Source organism: Cupressus sempervirens, chromosome 6 (assembly GCF_028749045.1).
Source record: "Cupressus sempervirens isolate cs-2001-9-10 chromosome 6, ASM2874904v1, whole genome shotgun sequence".
Taxonomy (NCBI): Eukaryota; Viridiplantae; Streptophyta; class Pinopsida; order Cupressales; family Cupressaceae; genus Cupressus; species Cupressus sempervirens.
The window spans coordinates 117,893,445-117,917,139 of NC_143123.1; the positions used below are offsets into that span (position 1 = coordinate 117,893,445).

Consider the following 23,695-nt stretch of genomic DNA (forward strand, 5'->3'; position numbering starts at 1 on the left):
CATTGTGTGTATAATCCCACACACCCATTTGATCTTGAATGATGATATGTGCATATCGAATGCTAAGTGATTGTATTAGGTACTCAAAAATCATCCATTCATACATTCATTTGTACACAATGTCTTTCTTCATTTCATATAATCATCTGAAAATTGTGTTAACCTAAGATCTTAATTGTTTCCTCTCGTTTGATCATCTCATTATTGTTCAATGATGATTAATGTAGAGGAGTAGTTCCAAATGTGTAGATTAATAATCATTTGGACCTATTAAGTTGAAATACTGAATTATTATTATTGTAGAGGAGTAATTCCAAATATTGATGGAAGTTATTGAAGAGTGGCCTTAGGGCCTTTGACCAATGTTGACTTGTGGACTTGACTCTTGGCCCAAGTCGACTTATTATCAAAATGATAGATGAAACATTGATTAAAAACTAAGATGGATTTCAACATTCTGATGGTGGATCATGGAAAGTGATCAGACATGTTAATGAAGAAACTAAGACATGTGCTAATCTAGAAGCATCATTAATGGAGCCCTTAACTTGTTTTAATAACACCATAAGTCAATTGTATGTATTTAAGTGTAGGGACTCTATTATATTTAAGATTTATCTTAGAGTAGGTCATGGACATCCATCAAAGCATAATGAAATGACTATTATTGTCAAATAATTTTTATAGTTGGAAATGCACTGATAGATATGTATGCAAAATATAGAAGACTAGACAAGGCTCATTATGCTTTCACAGAATTCTTTAAAGAGACATCATCTCATGGAAATCCATGATTGTGGGATATGCAATAAATGGATATATTAAATATAGGTTGTTCAAACTTGTACACAAATAGATAGTTCCATTTGTTTACAAGTTCAAACAATCTATATTTAATATGTCCATTTATTGTGTATCCCAAAGACATACCCTCCCTATCATGGAATGGGAATGTTGTACATGTGGGTTAGGGGGTTGTGTTTTTGTTGCAACTTAGTGCTAGAGAGGAAGACTTCCACCATTTTATAGGAAACAAATGTAATACAACTTCTTAATGATCACTCTAAAAGCACATTGCAATATTGGATATCAATGATTCATTTGGCAATCAAAATTGATGTTGGGTTATTCTTTCAAAAAATTCTTTAAAGAGATGTCATCTCATGGAAATCCATGATTATGAGATATACAGTAAATGGTATAGGTTTTTAAAACTTGTAAAAAAAGTGGAATTGGTGATGGTGGCTTTCAAGAAACATTTCACAATTTTTTTCGCATGCTTCTTACCTGTGCTAAAATGGGAGCTTGGGCGAGGTATGGACATCAAGCAAACCATAGTGGTTAATGGTGGAAGTCTTCATCTCCAACTAATACAATCCTATCATTCCTAATAGCTACCATCACCAATTCCATTTGTTTACAAGTTCGAACATAAGGGTGTATCAAGAAGTTATATTGCATTTGTTTCCTATCATATGGTAGAAGATTGGAATCATACTTTAGTTCATACATTGAACTTGAGAATAGTTCATAATAATCTAAATTATACATTAGGCTAAACTTTTATCATTCCATAACAAAATTGGGTTGAACTTGTATAACAATAATAGTTCATAATAATTGAACTATAAAAAAAGACAAAGACAAAATCATTTTCACAATTGACCCCCACATGAAAGGCATGATTCGGATAGCATGAGGTTTGAGCACCAAATTTCCATGAGTCACTCATCGCTGCAAGCCCATATATCATTGACACTATTGGCCAGTAAGGAGGTGTGTTGCTTCAATTTTATGTGATTTGAACTACCATATCATCTAAATTATACATTAGGTTGAAATTTTATTAGTTCATAACAAAACTTAGTTGAACTTGTATAATTAGAATAGTTTAGAATAATTGAGCTATTCTAAGTATGATCGTGAGCCTTTAACTATTCTAATTATGAACTAATAGTTCATAAGAAAAGTTTGTTATGAACTTTAGTGGACCTAAAGTAATTGGGTTAAACTTTATTATGAACTATTCTAATCATACTTCAATTTATACATTGAAATATTGTTATGAACTATTCTAATACTCAGCCTAATGTAATTGAGATTATATTGTCTTAGAATTTAACTACAAAACCTTGATGATCTTTGAAGATCTTCTATTCCGTGGGTATTTTCTTCACTTTTTTTCTTCTATAAATTGAAATTCTTAACTTAGATTACATAAGGATGTAAAGAGGCTTCAACATAGATTACATCAAATAGACATGGAGCAACCACATAACACATACAAGAATATTGATACTCTTGACTCTTCTTTCTGATAGGTAAACCTCATTGTAATTATTCAAATTAGATAGAAGAAAAGTGTTATTTAATATGTTCTATTCTTCATTGTATTGGATTGAGTTTGACATTGTTAATAATATTTTTGTCACAGACAAATGGTTAGGGAAAAGGAAAGGAATCGATGCCAGTCCTTAAGGAGAGCTCTGATGAGGAGGATTATGATGTTATTATCATAAATTCACTAACCTGGTAAGTAGTAATGAAATCATTAATTATAAAAAAGAACAAGAATGATTTATTTTCTATACTCTTTTATGTCATTAACTAAAATATGGATGTGTCATTTTTACAACATTTTTGTGTAATCATCAGCCTTGTCACCTTGATCAGGGTATTTCAAGTGGTCCAGGTGATGCCCATGTTCTATCCCCTACTTGTGATTTCCACTAAATATATAGGAATTAATTTTATATGCTAACAAGAAATCTAGAGTTATGTTGGCGGGAGTGAGGAAGGACTAGCTAGGATCTACATGCCTCTTGATTCTTTTATTGTCGGGTGGGTCTGGGTAGAGTTTCCAGATCAAGTATATGTCTATCTCTCTCTCTCCTGGTTAGCTTGGATGATTAAACCTTCTAGTATCCAGGTCCCTTCAATCATTAATCTCTTTTTACCTCTAGGTTCTTCCCCCTCAACAATTTTTTTCTTCCACCTTCATGTGGTTGGCCTTGTTAAGTAGAGAATAGTAAACTATTCTCGAAACAAAGAAAAGCTTGATACCTAATCACCTTCTCAAACTATGATTGTACAAAAAATCCTTCACATTCAAGAGCCCTATCAATGGTTAAACTCCACCCCATGATTCTATTATGCTCTAATACCACTTCATGTAAAGCAATATGGGGTTTCCCAAGTTTTAATGACAAAATGCTCAGAAAGGTGTACTTTCCCACAAGTTTCCAAGTACAAACTCTAGGTTAAGTAACCCAAATCAAGTGCCTAATCTTTTTAGTGACCTATTATGACTTTAAGGGTCTTGAATCCAACAAATCAACCTAAATAGTCAATCCACCAAGTATCAAGTGCCTATTCCCAAGGCAAAACTAAATAACTTGATATATTAGACCTAATAGCCCTAACTAGGCCTCCAACAAATATAATTAATTATTTTCTCAACTTTAATCCAAATGAGTCTCAAATGAAATTTTGATTTGAATACTCATTTGGTTTCTCTATGACATACTAAAAAATCTCCCCTTGTTGTTTTAGAAAGAACCCCTCATCTAGGTTGTTGTACTAGTTTTTAAGCTCAAAACAAGGTGCATTTACAAAAAAACCCCTATGGGTTCTCCTCCCCAAAGCTTACCACTTTGGACAGATTGTTAAAATGTCTCTAATCAGAGGATTCTACAACAAAACTAGAATTTTTTTCCTATTCTTCCTGCAAGATCATGTTAGCCAACCGATCCAAATTGATTTGAGGGTATTAACAATGTGATTAAGGGCCACAATAGTTTCTTCTAATTATATGGTTCTCTTTGTAAGTTTACCAAATTGAAGTTTAAAAATTAATTACATTTACATATATATTTTTCAAGTTTGATATTTCTCTTTTTCCTAGCTCACAATGTACCAATAATTTTTCAAAACACATGGTGGCCAGTTGGAGATCAAGCCAAAAAGTTGTAGGAACGATTGTGCCAAAAGTGTGTAAAAATCATTGGTTGGCATAATTGGTGCACAATCATCATTTTTGTGTTCTTTTGTTGCAATTGTTCTTTCATTTTATGATTTCTAGTGAGAACAAGATTCCAAACTAATTAGGTAGTTGATCCAAAATTGATTGTAATTGATTAAGGTGTGTCTATATATCTTAATTCCCATTTATTGGGTGTTGTGTTTATGTGTTTCTATTAATGAATGTTAAAGAATGAATGAGCATTAGATGTTAGCTTGAGAATATTCTATTTTTAAAAAGGATTATGTAATCCTGGTTGGTAGGGTGAAAGATTAATCTAAACTTGATTTTGTGTATCTTCTTACCCACCCTTCATTTTGATAGCTCCTTTGCCACGGAACCTTATTAGTTTAAGGTTGTTTCTCTCCTCATTATTGATATTTTACATATATTTATTATGCATTTCAAACTTTATTGGTTTATTATTTAATGAATTTGATCTTTTGTACGGATGACTATCACGGAGTAGTAATTTTTTTGGCTCCAATGTTTGCACTATCTTAGTCAATCAACAATTTGCATCCATTGTTTGTGTACCCATAATCAAAGGTATTCAACTTTATCACTTGTAACTATAATTCACAAACACTACAAACGAGCACTTTCCACAATAGTTTCTTCTAATTCTATGGCTCTCTTATATTGTGAAATGAGCAGTCTAGTTACTCAAATATTCAGCCAATGATATTGTAATTTTTAAAATTAGCTTACATATTTGTCTGTAAGTCTTATGAAATGTTTTTGTTCTGATAAAATCAGCTTATGTATGTTTCTTTACTTGACATAGTGTTAGAAATGAAATAGACATATAACATGAGATAATAACTTAGAAAGTTAAAGGAAAGAAACTATTTCAAGAACATCAACTTAACATTATGTTTATGTTAGAAACCAATTGTGGGATAAAACTTACACAAGTAAATTTAGTAAGTATAGTTCAAACTCTATAATGGTTTTTTGAAAGATGTCTTTCATGGGATCAAGGATCAGTCAATTGTACAATGTGGGCAATAAAGTCGCAAAAATTGGAGTCGACAAATGAGACTAATTGGAAAAACACTAACACACACCAAAAATGGGTCACACAAAAAAATCTAACTATTCACATTATGTACAAAGCATGAGACTTCACAATGATCATACAAAATCATTTTTTGGTTAGGAGAAGTAGGCACCTTGGTGAAAAAGTGATGAATGATTGTCCAGTGCATGTACACCTAAGAGTTTTACTAGATAGTCACATCTATAATAAGAAACATTTGTTAGCACTGGACCAAAACAACCATATCTTACCATAGATCTATAAAATCTCTTGAATCACATTGGTGTCATCATGCATATTGTTGGTCAAGACATTTGGCAACTCTTCAAGCATTCGAAATTGTGTTGTTTAAAGATATTTCTGATAGTTTGGAGTGAAAGACATCAACCAAGGAATTGGAAAACCCTTATATAACTCATGGTATGCAAAAAAATGAATTTATACAAACTTTGAGTCATGATCTTCAATATCAACTTGAGAATAATCTGCAAGGATGCACTTGTCTCCAACTAAAGAATCAATGTAGAAACCTTGAGCATAGTAGAATTAATTATCATTTGAATTTTTCAAATAATGACCTCATCTATAAGAATCATGAGACCATGAATTGTTAGTGCTTGCATCAAACTCATTCATTGGATTGCATATTTCTTCATTTCTTGATTCGTTAAATTCATAGTGTTTGAAAGTCTCGTATTCTAATTCTATGGTAGGCTAAAAATATTCTCACGTGACTGACCTCCTTCCTCTTGGAGTTGATCCTTTAGGCTTTTACCTAATTGAGAGATCCATCTTCAAGATCTCCTTCAATCTATTCAAGAATATTTTTGGCATCTTCCACATCTAATCATCTTCATCTTCTTGATCCAAATCAATTCATGAAGTAAACACATCACATTTGATTCGAGAGATCCTACTATTGTTAGGTGAATTTGTACATTTACTTTAAATCTATGATATTTGAATTGGGGTTTGACCAAACTTCCCATCTACAACAAAAATCCTTTTTTTATTGCAAGTTGCAAATATCGGATTGATGAACAAGTTGAAAATTTGAGTACCTTTTTCATATTTCTTTAGGACTGTAAAGTTAAAATCAACGTCCCACTCATTCCTTCAAACCTAACCAAGTTACCCCTAACACTTCAACAGTGATCGAGTCACCCCTAATTATTTAGTTCGGCCCTAACAGATCATCAAATAATTTTTGGGTTTTGTTTGTCCCATAGTTTCAAGACCAAATCCAATGATTTTCATCCATTCTAACCATTGCAATTGGCATAAATTAGGTTTGAAAGGCACATCCTCTACCTTATTTATTCTTTAAACATATTACTTATATATAGCTCTAGCTTATCATCTCATTTAGGGTTTTGAAGGATTTGGTTATCTTTTCCCCTAGTCTTCCCTAGACTTAGTTTTTCATTAGTGTTCCTTTCTTATTTGGTTGGCACTAATTTTTCTAGATCTAGATATTTAGAATTGATATTTAAAAGGATTTATCTCCTTGATTTCCCTCTCATTATTTATGTGATGAAGTTAGCCTTTTATATCCCTGATTCACATTTTTGATACCACAACTTGGAACTCGTGTAGGTAGATTGAGGTTATTATAAAGACTTACAGAAGTAGTTGGATTGGAGGGTTGAACAATGACATTGACAAAATGTGGTGCTTAAGTAGGGACACTAGGAATGGAAGTAGAAATGGGGAGAGAAGACTCAACACTCATTAATAGAGACAACATATCCTGTCTCTTGAGCACTATATGTTAGAGAGTTATCATTGGAAATGATAATATGGTAATGATATGCAAAAGATTAATGTTATGTTCATCATTTTGAATAAGCTTCATTAATGATTTGATATTAGATATAGTCTCGAGTTTGTGATTCTCTTGAACTAGCCAATTTTTCATTTTATTCAATTTATTGTAAATATTAATAGAAGGGGCATATAAGGTCTCATCTTTGTAATGGGAAGAATGAGAGGAATTGTGTTCCATGCTAGGATTAGGATCATGAGAAAGCATAATGGTGTCATCAAGATTCCTACAAAAGAAGGTGTAGCCAGGATGAAAGTAATCCAGGAGTATATTGCTTCTTCTAAATAAATACTATAGGTGAGACTCAAAGTAATAAAGCTCATGCACAATCACTAATACAAAAACAACAATATATTACTAAATAAACTACTAAAAATTGTAGATATGTGACTAATTTTGATCACATGACCAATGGTAGTTTATTGCTAGACATTTATCTCCCAACCAAATTTATGACTAAAATATTTTGATCATTGATTAGGTCATTGATTTAGTCGTTTATTATTGTTACTTGGTAGTTTATTTGGTATTTTTTTGGGTAGTATATATGGTAGTTGATTAGGTAGTATATTTGGTAGTTTTTTGGGTAGTATATATGGTAGTATATTTGGTTGTTTATTTGGTAGTATATTTGGTAGTATATATGGTAGTATATTTGATAATATATTTGGTAGTTTATTTGGTAATTTATTTAATCATTAATGTAGTCATATTAGGGCACAATGGAATTGAACCACCATCCTCCTACTTATAAAGCAGGTGCTTTTCCATTGAGCTAGTACCCTTTAAAGAAATAATGCAAAAAATTGACAAAGTTATCTTCCCAACATTAGATCTACCATGATCATGGTCATTGTAACATGATACACTCTTCTCAAAGACTACAAATTTTAGTTACTATGAAAAACAATAATATAAATCCTTATCAATAACAATTCAACAATTTTAAATTCTTCTATTTAAGCATTTGAAAGTTATATTTCACGTCAATTACACTTCTCTAAATTATTGTAGTGATAGACTCTTATAAAATATTATTTGGAGCACTTTGGCCACACACAAGTATTGTTTCTTATGCTAACTTCTCATAAAAAGATACAAATGATTATGCAATTTATGTCAAAAAAATAGACCTTTGCATTAAATAAAAACATCAAACCTCATTAAAAAATAACATCAAACTAGTTGTTTTTTCTTTTCTAGTCTCTACAATAATTGAGACTAGCTTCCATGCATTGCAAAAACATAGTCACTTGTTGTAATGATGAAATGTAATCACCATAATAATACCAATGTCAAGAGCATACAAAATCTGTGTGCAGTGGATGTACAGAGGATACGTTGAACTGTGCCAATTCCAGCCATGACCTAAGAGACTATTTTTTGGGAGGAAAATCTTGTGAGGAAAAAACAAAAGACTACCAAAAAAAATTGATCCAAAATGCTTCAACTCCAAGAATGATAATGCAGCCAAATTTCTTGTCCCTATATTTTCATTGTTAGACTAGTCCAAACCCATTACAACAATTGAGATGTGAATGTGCTGAATAACATCTATTGAACCTTTGGCTCAATTAGTTTTATCAAAGACATTGGAACTATATGTGGTAGAATAGTAAATATAATCAAGAAAAGAAAATATTAACATCATATTTACACTTTGTATGAACAAAATCTTGAATTTTATTCAACACAGTTAGAAGGTGTAAATAGGGTTTATTAAAAAACAAAATGAAAAAAAAAGGTTCAAGAAATGTAAACTTTCCCAAGACAAGATTAAGAAACTTGGTTAAATCATTATTAGGCTAATAAGAATATTAGGGACCATTAAAAAAGTTTCAGCCTAAACATCTTGTATTACCAAAAACTCCCTCCATGCTACCGTAATTGAACAATCCAAAGAAAGAACAACAATAGGACCAATTCATTAGAAAACTCATGAATATTGAGGCATGAAAATTGACATGAAATACATATTTCAGAATGAGAGATGATATCTTACCTTGGCAAGTGATGACTTTACTAGCAGTTTTTGCAAGAGATAGGGGAACTCTACCATCTCTACTCTGAAAATTCTTGCTGAAAGAATCAATTTCTATTCCACTCTTTATCTCCATTCTCCAAACAAAAAAAAGGAATAAAAAAAAATTCTTCTCTTCTTATCACTTAACCTTAAAATATTTTCTTTTCCAATATTTTAAGCCCTTGGACAATAAATCGCTACTCAATATGTTGGACGAAGGTAAAGCATAGAAGAAAAAGAAGGATAATAATCCACTGATACTACTCTTCAGCAATCAAATATCCAAATCGAACCAATCAACATAAGCATTCATTAAAAAAGAAAAAATAAACATTCAAGAGGAAAATGACATCAAATAAGATCTATTTAACTTACAACAATGGACTGAAAACATTGTCATAACACCGCCTCAATAAGAAACTCTTATCATGAATGAAAAGGATTGCAAGTCATGTAGTAGCGAATAACAATAAATAAGTCTAAGGAAGCAATATTAAGTCAATAATAAAGTGAAAATAAGAAATAAATAGACTAATAATAAACAATAAAGATTATTAGAGTTGTTAATAGACATGGAAAGGTGCAATCAAGGAAAAGGAATAAGTAACTAAAGCATGAATCCTTACAACTATAGAAGAAATCATTTCAAAGACTAAAATAAAATTTAAAAAATTATCCATGTAACTGACTGACTAGCACACCTAATTCAACATTTGATATGCCCTTTAAGTAAGTCGATGTGACATATGTTGCCTCTGCATGGGGGACTTTAACAAAATGAGCAGAATTGAGCAATGTGTGATCTAGATCCAACACTAAATAGGGTTTTTATTTTTGGTAGTAACTTCTTCATATCATTATCACATAACCATGCAACTTCTCTATTTGTGAGCTTAAAATCCTAAAAATATATTTATATATGAAATGGTTTCAATTACATAAACATATAATTAAATTTTATTTACTAAAAGATCAATGCAGGGAATTATACAAGGAAAATTTAAGCCTAGTTGTATTGTCTACAGACAATCAGTTTGTAAAAACATTTAAGAAAAAGTTTTTTTTTTAATAATTGAGTCACAGTTCAAGGAAATCAAAATTGGCTTTCACAAAATGCATACCTTATGAATATATTTAAGAGCAACTCTAGTTTGATCATCGAAATCTAAATTTGGTTTCATCACACCACATTGGATGCAAACTCCCCACATAAATCCTAGATGGGGAGGGCATTTTGGACTACTACTAGATGCTTCTATATTATTTAGAAAAGAGTATCAATGCGTGAAATAATTCTAAATCATTTTCAATCAAATTTGCAACAACACCAAATAAATAGACCTTTAAAATAGGCATGAAAAGTATTTCATGAAAGCCTATTTTTAGATACCTTTAATGTCTTCAAGCACAGAAGCTTGCACCTCTCTGCTTCCCACAGGTATCATTCCTACATCACACAATCTTTGTCTTTTCGTTCTAATTATACCCAAAGAAAAAAAATTGCAATGTAATATTTGGAAACTTTTAGAGGAGAAAAATACTCAACAGATACAACAAAAATAATTAATACTTACTATCAATAGCTTTTTCAAATTATATTTTTTGCAAGTACGAACACTAGAGATACCAAATTCTTAAGACGGGACACTTGAGCTTAGAGTTCCATAGCAATTTTGCTTGCAGGAGAGGCATGATTTCAATAAAATGTGCAATTCTAGGTACTTCATCTTGTAAAATTTGTACAGGAACAATATAGAAAGTACTATCTTTGGATTTCTACTTTCCATCTATTCTATTTGTTTTGTACTCTATTTAATCCATGCTAATGTAAAATTCCTAATTGACAGTAAAATTTGCTGCCTCTAAGAACAAATAGCTTGACAAAATAGCCTAAGATCTACTAAAATACTTCTTCAAAATATTTTTAATTTTTGTTTACTTTTAGTGATTTACAACATTTTTTTTACAGTTCTCCACTATTGATCTATAATTGGGGTGGATTAAATTTGTTTGGTGCATTTTTAGGATTGTTGTTTGACTTGTCTCACTAGACTTCTAAATTTAGCATTAGAAGGTAATAATAATCTTTGAATCACTATAAGTTATGTAGTGTTCAAAATTTAGGCCTGATGTGTTGTGAGGTACTACATCTTGTTGTTACAAGATTTTTAAAGAGAATAGGAAAGGACACTTTATTTTACTTCAACCAAATATAATAGTTTATAAAATAAATAAAAATATTTCAAGTTTGATCCACCTGACTTCCAAACAGTTGTTATGTTTATAGTTTTCTGATCCAAATAGCTAAAGCCTACTATTTCCATGATATTGTAAGTATATCAACCTTATTTTCCAATTGCTATCGACCAAAAAATTAATAATAACACCATTTTTGTTGTTTCAAAATATCACATAAATCGATTTAGAAGGTAGCCTCAAAATAAATGGGAAGATAACTCCTCCATATTTTATTATTGAACTTTCTTGCATTTCACACTTTTGAATTGAATTCCTAATTTATTTTTGGCTGGCCCTTTACAAGATCATGTTTCCTAATTGGTGGGTGAGAATTCCAACAGTCGGTGAATTCTAATTTATAGTGGTAGGTAGAACCTTTTGTAGAAGATGTGACCCAAGTACTTAAGGAAGCAAATGAGGTTAGTTGGTGGTTATATGGTTATAGACATGATACAATAGAAAGTACTGCAAGCAATATCTTGGTGGGCATCAGTATATTATGGTGTCAAATAGTGCCTTATAGGTTGTGATGTGTATTGGAGAGTTAGAAAGTGCTTTAAACACATTATGCCCTCTTGAACTTCTTAATCGCAATACATATGTGCATATATTTATAGGTTTAAACTTTAGAGGTATCATATTAGAAATAAAAAAATATATAGTAAGATACAAGCTACAAATGTATGAAACAATGTGTAAATGACTATAAAATACATTGTGGTCATGCATTAATGTGATACAAAGAAGAAGCATTCACTAGTACATTTGAGGTCATTTTTCGACCATTATTGGTCGAAATTTTGACCTAGTTTTCAACCAATTTGACCAACCCATTGGTCAAAATTTTGACCAATACATTGGTTGAAAACTTTCAAAATTGTTGGCACAAGTTCTGCCAAGAATTGGTTGAAATTTTGACCAATGCTGGTAGAAAACTGCACAACATTGGTCAAAATTTTGACAAATGCTTAGTGGAAAACTGCCAAGCATTGGTCAAAATTTTGACCAATGCATGGTAGAAAATTGCCAAGCATTAGTTAGAATTTTGACCAATGCTTGGTCAAATTTTTTTTAGGCTCACGCTTGTTGAGTTCCACTTCAGCAATGGCCCTTCCTATGAAATTGTTGTCTAAAACCTTTCTAATGAGATAATGTGTTATGAGCTCTTCATCAGTGGGACAGAACGTGAATCCAAGAGGCAGTTGTGCATCACCCATATCATGACTATAACTAAAGTTAAGAGCCTCTATTATTAAATTCTCTTCCCTATGACCCATATTCATTTCCTTTGCTATGGGAAATAGGGAAGAGAATTCGATAATAGAGGCTCTTAACTTTAGTTACAGTCATGATATGGGTGATGCACAACTGCCTCCTAGATTCACATTAAATTCCATTGATGAAGAGCTCATAACACATTATCTAATTAGAAAGGTTTTAGACAGCGATTTCATAGGAAGGGCCATTGTTGAAGTGGACCTCAACAAGTGTGAGCCTTAGGGAGGGTTCAATTGCCTCCTTTATTATTCACTATGTGTATAATCCCACACACCCATTTGATCTTGAATGATGATATGTACTAAATGTTGAGTGTCTATGTTGAGTGCTCCAAAACCATTCATTTCATGCCTTCATTTGTACACAATGTCTTTCTAGTTTCTTTCTACTCGCACGCCCATTTCATTTCATATGACCATCTGAAAATTGTGTCACTCTAAGCTCTCAATCGTTTCCTCTTGATTGATCATCTCATAACAGTTAAATGAGAGCTTTGGGATAAGCTATAGGCATCCATCAAAGTATAAAGGATTTTTTCAGATGGTGTAGATGAAGTAGTAGCATTTTCCTTGGGAGACATGCTTGCAAAATGGAAGCATAGATAAGTCATGTGAACTATTTGACAGGATCCCTGAACATAATGTGGTCATCAAAAGCCATGGTTGCTAGATATGCACAAAATAGATATATTGAGAGGATATATTTGTTTAAGTTGCAACTGCCCTAGTAGACATGCATACAAAATGTGGAATCATAGGTAAGGTGTTTGAACTATTTTATTGATTACCTCCATGAAATGTCATCTAATGGCAAGCCAATATTGCAAGATATGCATATTATCCCAGTGTTGGTAAACAAATTGTTCTTCTTTTGATTCTCCTTTTAATTTGCCCAATTTGTAATGAAGAACAACTTTACACAACAGTTGGGAAACTATTTTTGGGAATAACTAGTTTCCCTCTAAATTAAGGTATAGCTCCCTATGTGAAAAATATTCAATGAATTTTGTTTCAATTCTAATTCTTACTGTAGGTATGTTCTTAACTAGAGAATAGTAGAGGAAACTGAGTTCCACCCAAGCGAGTGAAATCTCAAGCAAGATCTAAATGCAAAAATGTTATGTTGTGACCTTCATGATCTTATGAATTTCCCAACGAAGCAATTATTAAAGATGCAGATTATGAAATGCAATTGAAGAATGATTATGCAAGTTACGAAATGCAAATGAAGTAGCTGATGCGATTCCACAACCAGTTATAATTCTCTGATTATTCTACTAATTGATTAAATTGAAAATAATGAAACAAAACTCCGTTTATTTATTATTCCCAATTCAACATAATGAAATAACACCAGATACAGTTGGACAGAAAATAAATGGCACTAGACTTGATTGTCTCTGCAACCAGCTTCACACCTCAAATTTTTCGATCCCTATATACAATGAAATGAAAAACCTAAACTAACATGCCCTCTCCTCTACTCCAGCTCTCTGACTGTATGCAGAAAAAAAAAGAACCCCTTTTCAATGTCATCGAATTACATATTTAACACTTCTCTGCTTGGTGGTGACTTTTCAATTGCCAAGATAACTCTTTCTTTGAAGGAGTTGATTAGTCACTTTCATCTAATCCGCTTGTTGGCTGATGGCCTTCTATTTTTAAATATAATGCCTTTGTAATTCTTTTTTTGAATTTGAAACTTCACATCAATTACACTTAGGTTAGTGTAACTAGACCATGGGTTAATCCTTAGTATTTTGCATTTATAAACAAATGTCTATTTATGGGTTTCCCATGGTAAGTCTTTCAACTCTTCATTTCCTTTTCTATTTAAACTAGTAAAAGGAACAAAATATTCCCTACTCTATGGCGCTACTTGTTATTGCTTCCTCCTCCTCTCCATCCATTTCTTGTTCCATAATTTTAACCTCAGGTACATAATGCATAAGCATGTTCTCAATACCAGACTTCAAAGTGAGTGCAGAGCTAGGATAGCCACTGCAGGCCCCTTGCATTTTCAATTTGACTGTGCCAGTTTCCAGATCAAAGCCACGATATTCAATATCACCGCCATCATCTTGTATAGCTGGTCATATATGTGTCTCTAATAATTCTTTTATCATAGCAAAAGTCTCATCATCATCCTACTCCATGCACCTTTGAACATTATAATGTCGATCAAAACTGGGTCATCATCCTTGGAAGTTTGCATCGGCTTTGATATCTGCTTGTGAAGTTGATTACCATTCAAGTCATTGGGCTTGCTATCTGACATCCAATGCTAGGCAGTTTTTATGTCATCTTGTCTAAATGGTCCACATTTTATTCTTTGGCATCAAGAGTCTTATTTCATCAATTCGATGATCAATTTCAAGCCATATATGTCTATTTATCGGGCTTGGGTTCTTCACACAAATGCAGTGCTATATTTAACTTAAGTTGGAGTGTGATATACCCATTACCATAGCTTGCATATGCACACAATCCAAACTTCTTAGTAATCTATATTGTACCTAAGACATTTCATTGAACAATTTGGATTTATTCCCAGTTGATAGTGCACTCGATATTGTCATATATCCATGTGACTATGGGTTTTCTCTGTTATTCTTCACAATCAATTCCAATTGAATGGGCGACGCCTTTGGGAGAAACTACAATTTCAATTGTCACAGAAAGTGGGTTTACATTTACATTCATGCCTATCATGAATGGGATATGAGGGTCCTTCAAAATTGACTAATGGATGCTTGTAGAGTTCTCAAGATCCTTTTTTTATTGACTGAGTTACTTATCACAAGTGTGCCTGCGAAATCAGATGCCTCGGATTCTACATCATCAGTCACTTTGTTGAATCCTAAGACATGTTCCTCACTTGAAAGGGGGAGATCATTTTTAGTGTTGCTCATAGAAGAATTAGAATATCCTGTTGGGAGAGCCTCGATGGGTTTATCAACGACTGAATCGCATGATCCTTCACACATGGAAGCTTCAAATTATCCCTTTACATTCATATTTTTTGCTACATCTAAAGCCTTCTCCATTTTGTTCAAATTGGTTTCTTCAAGATCATCAGAATGGGAAACAAAGAGGGTGCCAGAAATCACCTCAGAGGAAGTCTCGGTAATGAATTCCACATTGTCGTCTCCTGCAGTTTTCTCTGGAAGGGCATCTTCCAGTTCTTTGCTTTCGCAGATATCCAATGGAAGCCTAGATACCTCAACCTTCTCGGTGTTGATTTGAGTTTCAGGTTCTCCCTTCAGCTCAATGGGCATCACTTCTTCTTAGTGCAGAGAGATAATTTTGTCTGAAACATTTTTATTGTCATCCAAGATGTTTGAATTGACAGGACTAACCTCTTTTTCTACTACAAGAGACTGGGTTGAGTCTGGCTCATTGAAGTTGTTAGGTTTCGGTTTCTCCTCTACAATAATATTCCCATAGATGCTTCAAACTTCTCTACCTTAGCCTCAATAAGCATTGTTCTTGCTTCTAGCTCGAGAGTAACATTCTTCTCGAAATCTAGAGCCTGAATTGATGCTTTGCATATATCATTCTCTACAGCAGGAAGCAGAGTTGAATTTGGTTCTTTGAGGTCATCAGGTTCATAATTCTCCTCTCTATCAACAAAATCATTCTGAGGTGATGATTTTGACTTATCTTCTTTAGGCTCAAACCCAGTAACCTTCATTTTTTCTTCTTGCTCCAAAGTAGCAATCTCCTGCAAAGTGTTTGCCTTACCATCCAATGCAATCAAACTGTCTGAAACTTCAACTTCTTGCTCTTGATCAAGAATTGATGACGTGCATATTTTGTTGCCTTCAACAAGCGGCAGGGCTGAACCTTCCTACTTGAGGTTATTAGGTTCTAATTTATTATCTTCCTCCATAGAGGATACCTTAAGAGTTGTTTCCAACTTGTCCTCTTCCTCCCGAGTGATCTTCTGAAGAGGGGTCACTACCTCGTTAACTAGTGAAATTGTCTACTCTGAAGTGACGAGTGACTTTTTTTTATTTGAAAGATTTTCATCCTAATTTTTTGAGTCTCCATTCTGCAAATCTATCTTGTCGACTTCAATTTCCCAGTTATCAGAATATTTCTCTGTCCCCTGCTCGACAGGAACATTGTCATCTACAGTTTCTCTGTTGTTGTTAATTGTATTTTCAGCATCCTCTTTACTTTTAGCTTTGCCTACCTATAATGACTTAGACCTAGACTTAGGACTAACTAGACTGTATGACTCAATATTGCCAAAAAAATAGGTACTTAAAGTCAGGCAACAGCTGGCTCCGACTGGGGAATATTTACTGCAAAGTGCATAGAGAATCCAGCATCTCTGGTTAAGCAAGTGCCTTATCCATTGGGTTACGGAGTCTAGACAAAAGATTAATGAGGAAGTGCATATAGAGAGGGTAGAGGGGAGCAGGGCAGAATAAAACAAAGCGAGAGAAAACAACCACACAAAAAAAAAAAAAAAAACAAACAAACAAACTAAGCAAGAAGAAGCTATACTACAACACAACAAAACTGGAAAGCTAAACTTATTTACAAAAGGTGAGGAAACCTCACCAGTAGGACCAATAATAAAGAAAGATTCATATGTGGCCATTCATGGGAAGAGAAAAGTATGAACCTCTTCTGAATAGAGGAAGATGCTTCATCAATTTGAAACAACATAGGTAATCTTTAGCTACTCCTTCACTGTTGAACTTAAGCCCCAAAGCCTTTTGCAACACGATGACCCACAAGATCTTTCCAAATAGCCATGCCTCATTATAGACCTCTGCTTTGTCTATGCTTCCATGTACATCCTTCCTTGCATACTCAAACTTCTGTGATGGAAGAAAATATTCAACATATTCTGGATGCATTACTGGAATATAATTCATTTTATCTTTTCCAACATTATCATCTTCATTTGCTCTGTTATCATCCTTAGTAGAGATATCAACTTTCAAATCATAATTAACAAAATTAGAACATTGCAAATCTATTAGGAGAGAAATATCATCATACCGTTTGCAAGCACTATCAAAAACAACTTCTGATTCTGAACCAGAGCTGAAAAATGCATCCCCATTTTCCACATGTTCTAACTTATTTGTGTTAGAATTCTTTAGAATAACTGAGAGGGGGGGTGAATCAGTTATTCAAGGTCCAAATGCCCTAATAATACTTTTTCTACACTTTTAATAAATCCATACACTTTTCATCCATCCAAACTTAAATCAACCATATTAGTAAGTTATAGTAAATCAACATGCAGAGATAAAACATGCAAGATCAACACATACACAATGATTTTCGTGGAAATCCAATTTGGGAAAAACCACCAGTAACATGCTACTTGATTCTCACTCTTCTAAAGTGATGCCCTGTTAAAGGCTTACAACACATTGTTAAATGTGACCTTGTTAGAGGATTTCACCAAACTGTTAGGAATGGGCCTCGTTAAAGGACTTTTAGAACATTCACTTGGAATGTCACCCTGTTAAAGGATTTATCTCATGGCTATCAAACCAACCTAAGTCCATAGGATTTAAACTAACTGTTACAATTGCTAGAAAGTAACGATAATGGCCTTTTGATCTGATATAACTTACAACATACTTTTCAAATTTTAGATCACACTTTCAATTCAATCCTTATGCTTGGCTTCAATCACTTCAGCTCTAATTGCTTGTCTTCTTATCAAGCTTTGTCTCCTTGAGTCTTCTTACTTATCATGCCAATACATCCATATCTAGGGTCTTCTTATTGAAATAGAGTAACTATGCTCTATTTTCTCCTTAGCACCTCCTTCAACATTTTATGCTTTCATGCTTGATTGCCCCTCTCTCTCTTCCTCATGAACTTATGACTCCTTAAGTAGAAATCTGATTTTGCCTTTGCCACTCAATTCTCCTTTTTCAATTTTAGGGTTTCAAAATGGATTAGGTAGGATACAATGTATCTACCTCATATCTTGTTCTCATCTAGAAACTTCGTCAGGTGTATCCTTAAAAATGTTTTACATGGTGTTCTGTGCCACCAGCTCATCATTCTTATCTTCCACTTGATTGACAAACTTCTAGATAACAACCTTGTCGGCTTAGATCTGGTGAATCTTCGATTTTCAAAATAATGCAGCAACTCGGCATTATTGTTTTTACTAGTGCTCGGCATCTTTGTGTTACTCGACACTATTGGTTTTACTGGTGCTCGGCACTTGTATCACTCGGCACTTGATATCACTCGGCATTTGATATCACTCGACATTTGAAGTTTACTCGGCACTTGATATTGATCTTGCTTGGCTTCAACTAGGAATCTGCTCGGCTCCCTCTCTCTAGTTAGGCTTTACAGATGTCTTAGCTAAAAACCTTACATCTTTGATATGTTTCAGTGTGCCCTTTCTCTGTGTCTTATAGTATGTCATCAACACACTTTTTCATCAATGGCTTAGTTGATCCTTGTACTTCATTACAACATCATAACTTCAACCTTTCTCTTGGTGTACTAGTTACATCTTATTGATTGCCTCCTCTTTGTCAATGAATTAACTGATAGTATTTGGATCACTAAAGCAATTTTCATTCCTGCGTATAGCAAGTTTGACATCAATGACAAAACAATGATTGAGAACATTCTTTACCATTTCCATTTATCATTCCAACAACTTTCCTCATGATCTCTTCAATCATTTCCAACAATCTCCCTCTTTGGCATTGATGGCAAAACAAACTGATCAATTGATCAACTTAGTTACCACCAAGATTGTATACGTTATCTGCTATTTTTCTTTGTTGACTTCATCTTTATTAGCTGATCTCATATATCTCCCTCTTTCATATATATTTCCCTCTTGCTTTGTATTGATCAAGTTTCACATTTCTCCCTCTTTGACATAAATGCCAAAGATGTAGCATCTTTATTATGCAAAATATGAGTTTAGGCTTCTTGTTGTTTTCTCCCTCTGTCACCATGCTTGTGACTGATTTGGAGTTTCTGCTCCTGCTGTTATCCTCTGCATCATTCTTCTGATATTTCAATGATTCATTGCTGGTGATGCAAGACAGCTTCCTTGCTGCTTTAAACTGCTTGAGTTAGGGGTATTACCCCCAACTTGCCTCTAAGATATTCATAAGCATCCTTTGGCAATGGTTTGGTGAAGATATTTGCAGTTTGTTCCTTTGTGTGAATGTATTCCAACTTCACTTGTTTGTCTTCTACCAGTTCTCTAACATAATGATACTTAATTGCGATGTGCTTGATTTTTGCATGAATTACTGGATTTTTGGATATGTTTATAGCACTTGTGTTATCACAATACAATATCACAGGTTTTGTTACCTCTTTTTTCATTCCTTCCAATAGATGTGTGAGCCACACAATGTTTGTGCAATTGACTGTTGTTGCCACATATTCTGACTTTGTAGTGGACTGAGATGTGCATGTTTGTTTCTTGCTAGTCCAGGTAACTAGCCTTTTGCCTAGAAATAATGCACCTCCACTTGTGCTTTTTCTATCATCGATGTTGCCTCCCCAATCTGCATCTGTATATGCATTGAGCTCAAATTTTCCATTCTTTTTGTAGTATAGACCAAAGTTATCAGTTCCTTTAAGATATCTCATTATTCTTTTTACTGCTATGAGATGATTTTCTTTAGGATTAGTAGAGAATCTAGCCACTATTCCAACTACTAATGTTATGTCTGGTCTACTATGTACAACATATTGTAGTTTTCCAATCATGGATCTATACATTGTTTGATTGACTTTAGCTGATTCATCATTTTTGGACAGCTTATTTCCTGTTGCCATTAGTGTGATGATCGGTTTAGACTCCTCTAATCCAAATATTTTAAGAATCTCTTTGATGTACTTTGATTGTGTCACAAATATACCATGTTTGAGTTGATGTACTTGCAATCCAACAAAGAATTTGATTTCTCCAAACATAGACATCTCAAATTCATGTTTCATTTTGTCAACAAAGCCTTTGCAAAGCACTTCCTTTCCACCAAACACTATGTCATCCACAAAGATTTCAAATACAATAATGTCTTTACCTTTTTCTGCTTTGATGTACATGTTGTTGTTATCATCAGTTCTTTCAAATCCTATTTGTATTAGATACTTGTGAAGTCTCTCATACCATGCTCTAGGTGCTTGTTTCAAACCATAGAGTGCTTTATGTAGCTTACAAACCATATCCCTATTATTTTCATCAACAAATCCTTCTGGTTGTTCAATGTAGACTTCTTCTTCTAGTATGTCATTTAAAAAAGCAGATTTTACATCCATCTGATAGACTTTAAAATCTTTATATGCAGCATATGCAAGTAAAGTTCTTACTCCTTCCATTCTAGCAACAGGGGCAAATGTTTCCCCATAGTCTATTCCTTCTTCTTGAGCATAACCCTTGCATACTAGTCTAGCTTTGTTTCTGGTAATCTCACCATTCTCATCTAGCTTGTTTCTGAATACCCACTTGGTACCAATCACATTCTTATCAACTGGTCTGGGAACCAAACTCTAGGTTTGTTCTTCTTTATTTGATCAATCTCTTCTTCCATAGCTTTGTACCAGTCATCATCTTGTAATGCACCATATACTGTCTTAGGTTCAGATTTGCTGATTAGACATGATTCATGTCTTAGTCTGTTCCTTGTCATTGGTCTTGCATCTTTGTCACCAATTATCTGTTTAGCAGGGTGATGTCTTTTTATATATTTGGATAATCTTGGTTCTATCCTTGCTTCCATGTTTGATATTTTTGATTCAGGGTCACTATGTACTAAGTTTTCAGGTTGTTCTACATCTCTTTCATGTGTACTGACTTCAGAATCAAATTGTGCATTTTCTTCATTCTGCAATTTGGCTTCTGAATGCAGCTTGGCATTCATTAGTTGTGAGTCGGCTGAAACTGAAACTTGTTGTTGAGTTTCAATTTGATTGACATCATCCTCATCAGTCATTCCTTCATAAGAATACACAAAGGTTCTGTATTCATCCATTCTTTTTGGTTCTTTAGCTTGGACTTCTGTATGTTCACCAAAGTTTACATTTGCACTTTCCACATTTTTATCAGTGTTAGTACTCAAACACTTGTATGCCTTACTTCTAGTGGAATAACCAAGGAATATGTCTTCATCACTTTTTGCATCAAATTTTCCATTTCTAGCATCTTTAAGGATAAAAAATTTGCAACCAAATACTTTGAAATGTTTTACATTGGGTAAGTGACCATACCATAATTCAAAAGGTGTTGTATTTGTACCTTTCTTGACTTGTACTCGGTTCAGTGTATGAACAGCTACACTTACAGCTTCTCTCCAGTATTTTAGAGCAACAATCTTTTCCATCATTAATGTTCTGGCACAGTCAATCACAGATCTATTTCTTCTTTTAGCAATTACATTCTGTGGGGGAGTTCTAGGAGCTGAAATTTGTCTTTTGATTCCTTTATCATTACAAAATATATCGAATTCATTTGTTGTGAATTCACCACCTCTATCTGATCTTAGGCATTTCAAGCTTTTTCCTATTTCCTTTTCAACTCTAGCCACATACCACTTAAATACTTGAAAAGCATCAAAAAAAAATTTAAGAACAGTCATCATCTTGAAATAGTCATCAACAAACAACATTATGTATTTATCTCCTCTATAGCTTTGTGCTTCCATTGGACCACATAAGTCAGTATGAACTAGTTCAAGTACTTCTTTGGATGATAGTTTTTGCTTTTGAAACTTGACTTTATCATCTTTCCTAGCTGACATTGTTTGCACATGATATTATCAGGCTTCTTCAATTTTGGTAAACCTTTGACTTTCTTCATTTTACTGATCTTGACCAGATTGTCAAAGTTGACATGACATAATCTTCTATGCCACAACCATTCATCATCAAATTTTGCAATAAAACAAGAAACATCACCCATATCAAGGTAAAACAGATTACTCCTTGTTTGATCTCCTTTTCCTATCAGTTTACCATCAGTATCATAGATTTTGCAGTTTTGTTTCCAAATTCTACTTTGCATCCTATATTGCCTAACTGTGAGACACTCAGCAAATTGTAGTTTAATCCTTCAACATAGTATGCATTATCACATGAAATTTGTTCTGTGAGCTTAATGGAACCTTTTCCTTTGATTTGACATGGAGCATCATTACCAAATCTAACACTATTTCCATCATACTGAGTAAAGTTAACAAACTTACTTTTGTCTCCTGTCATGTGATGTGAGCATCCACTGTCTATGATCCACCTGTCATTCTTGTTCATACATGTTACCAGTGTTGTGGGCCCTTCTTCATCAGATTGATCCTTCATGGCTACATAAAAAACTTCATCATCATTGTCATCAGAATTTTCTTCAACAATATAACACTTCTTACCTTTTTCTTTGTAATATCTCTTGTCATCATCTCTTCTGAATTTTTTTTTGTCGCCTTCCTTGTAATCCTTTTTTTGTGTACACCTGGCAGCAATATGACCTACTTCATTACAATTGAAACAAATGATAGGCATCTTACCTTTGAAATTTCCTTTACCTCTATGAAATCTTCTAGCAAGTAATGCTTCCAATTGTTTCACATCTTCCTCATCACTGCTACTGTCACTGGATACATACTTCATTTTTCTTCCTTTATTTGATTTCACCTGTTCAGCATCTTTTAGTGATAACTTGGCCTTAAAGGCAGATTTAGCATTCTTTGGTCTGTAGTTGTCAAAATTAGATAACTCAAATGCAGTGAGTCTACCTATTATACCTTCAAAACATAGATTGTTTCTTGGTATACATCTTAGTTCTTGTATTGTTGATACTCTAATAGCATAGATTGGGAGCAAGGTTCTTAAGAACTTACTATTAATAGTATCTTCATCCAGTTGACCACTTAAGCATCTTATTGCACTTACCACTTCTTTTATTCTTGCACCATACTGAGCGGCATTCTCATTTTCCTCCATTTTCATATCATCAAACTTTCCTCTAAGACTTTCTCTTTTTGCTCCTTGTACATTCTGATCTCCTCCATAGATGTCTAATAAGGCTTTCCACATTTTGAATGCAGTGTCACATCCTTTGATATCATCAAATTCAGCATAGTTGAGTGCAGAGGCAATCTCCAACATTGTCTGATTGTGTTCCTGCTTGTTTTTCATGTCTTCTGCAGTAAGAGTACCAGTTGGATCTACATGTTCAGTGACAATTGAATTTTGGGCATAATCTCCTTTGGATCCAAGATGTAGCTTCATCAAACTTTTCCATGCAACA

At 33.5% G+C, this 23,695-nt stretch overlaps 1 pseudogene; it reads right to left on the bottom strand.

The window, feature by feature from the left end:
* Positions 1 to 14,288: 14,288 nt before the first annotated feature.
* Positions 14,289 to 15,413, bottom strand: LOC149551498 (nifU-like protein 4, mitochondrial pseudogene; annotated as a pseudogene).
* Between the last annotated feature and the right edge of the window lie 8,282 nt (positions 15,414 to 23,695).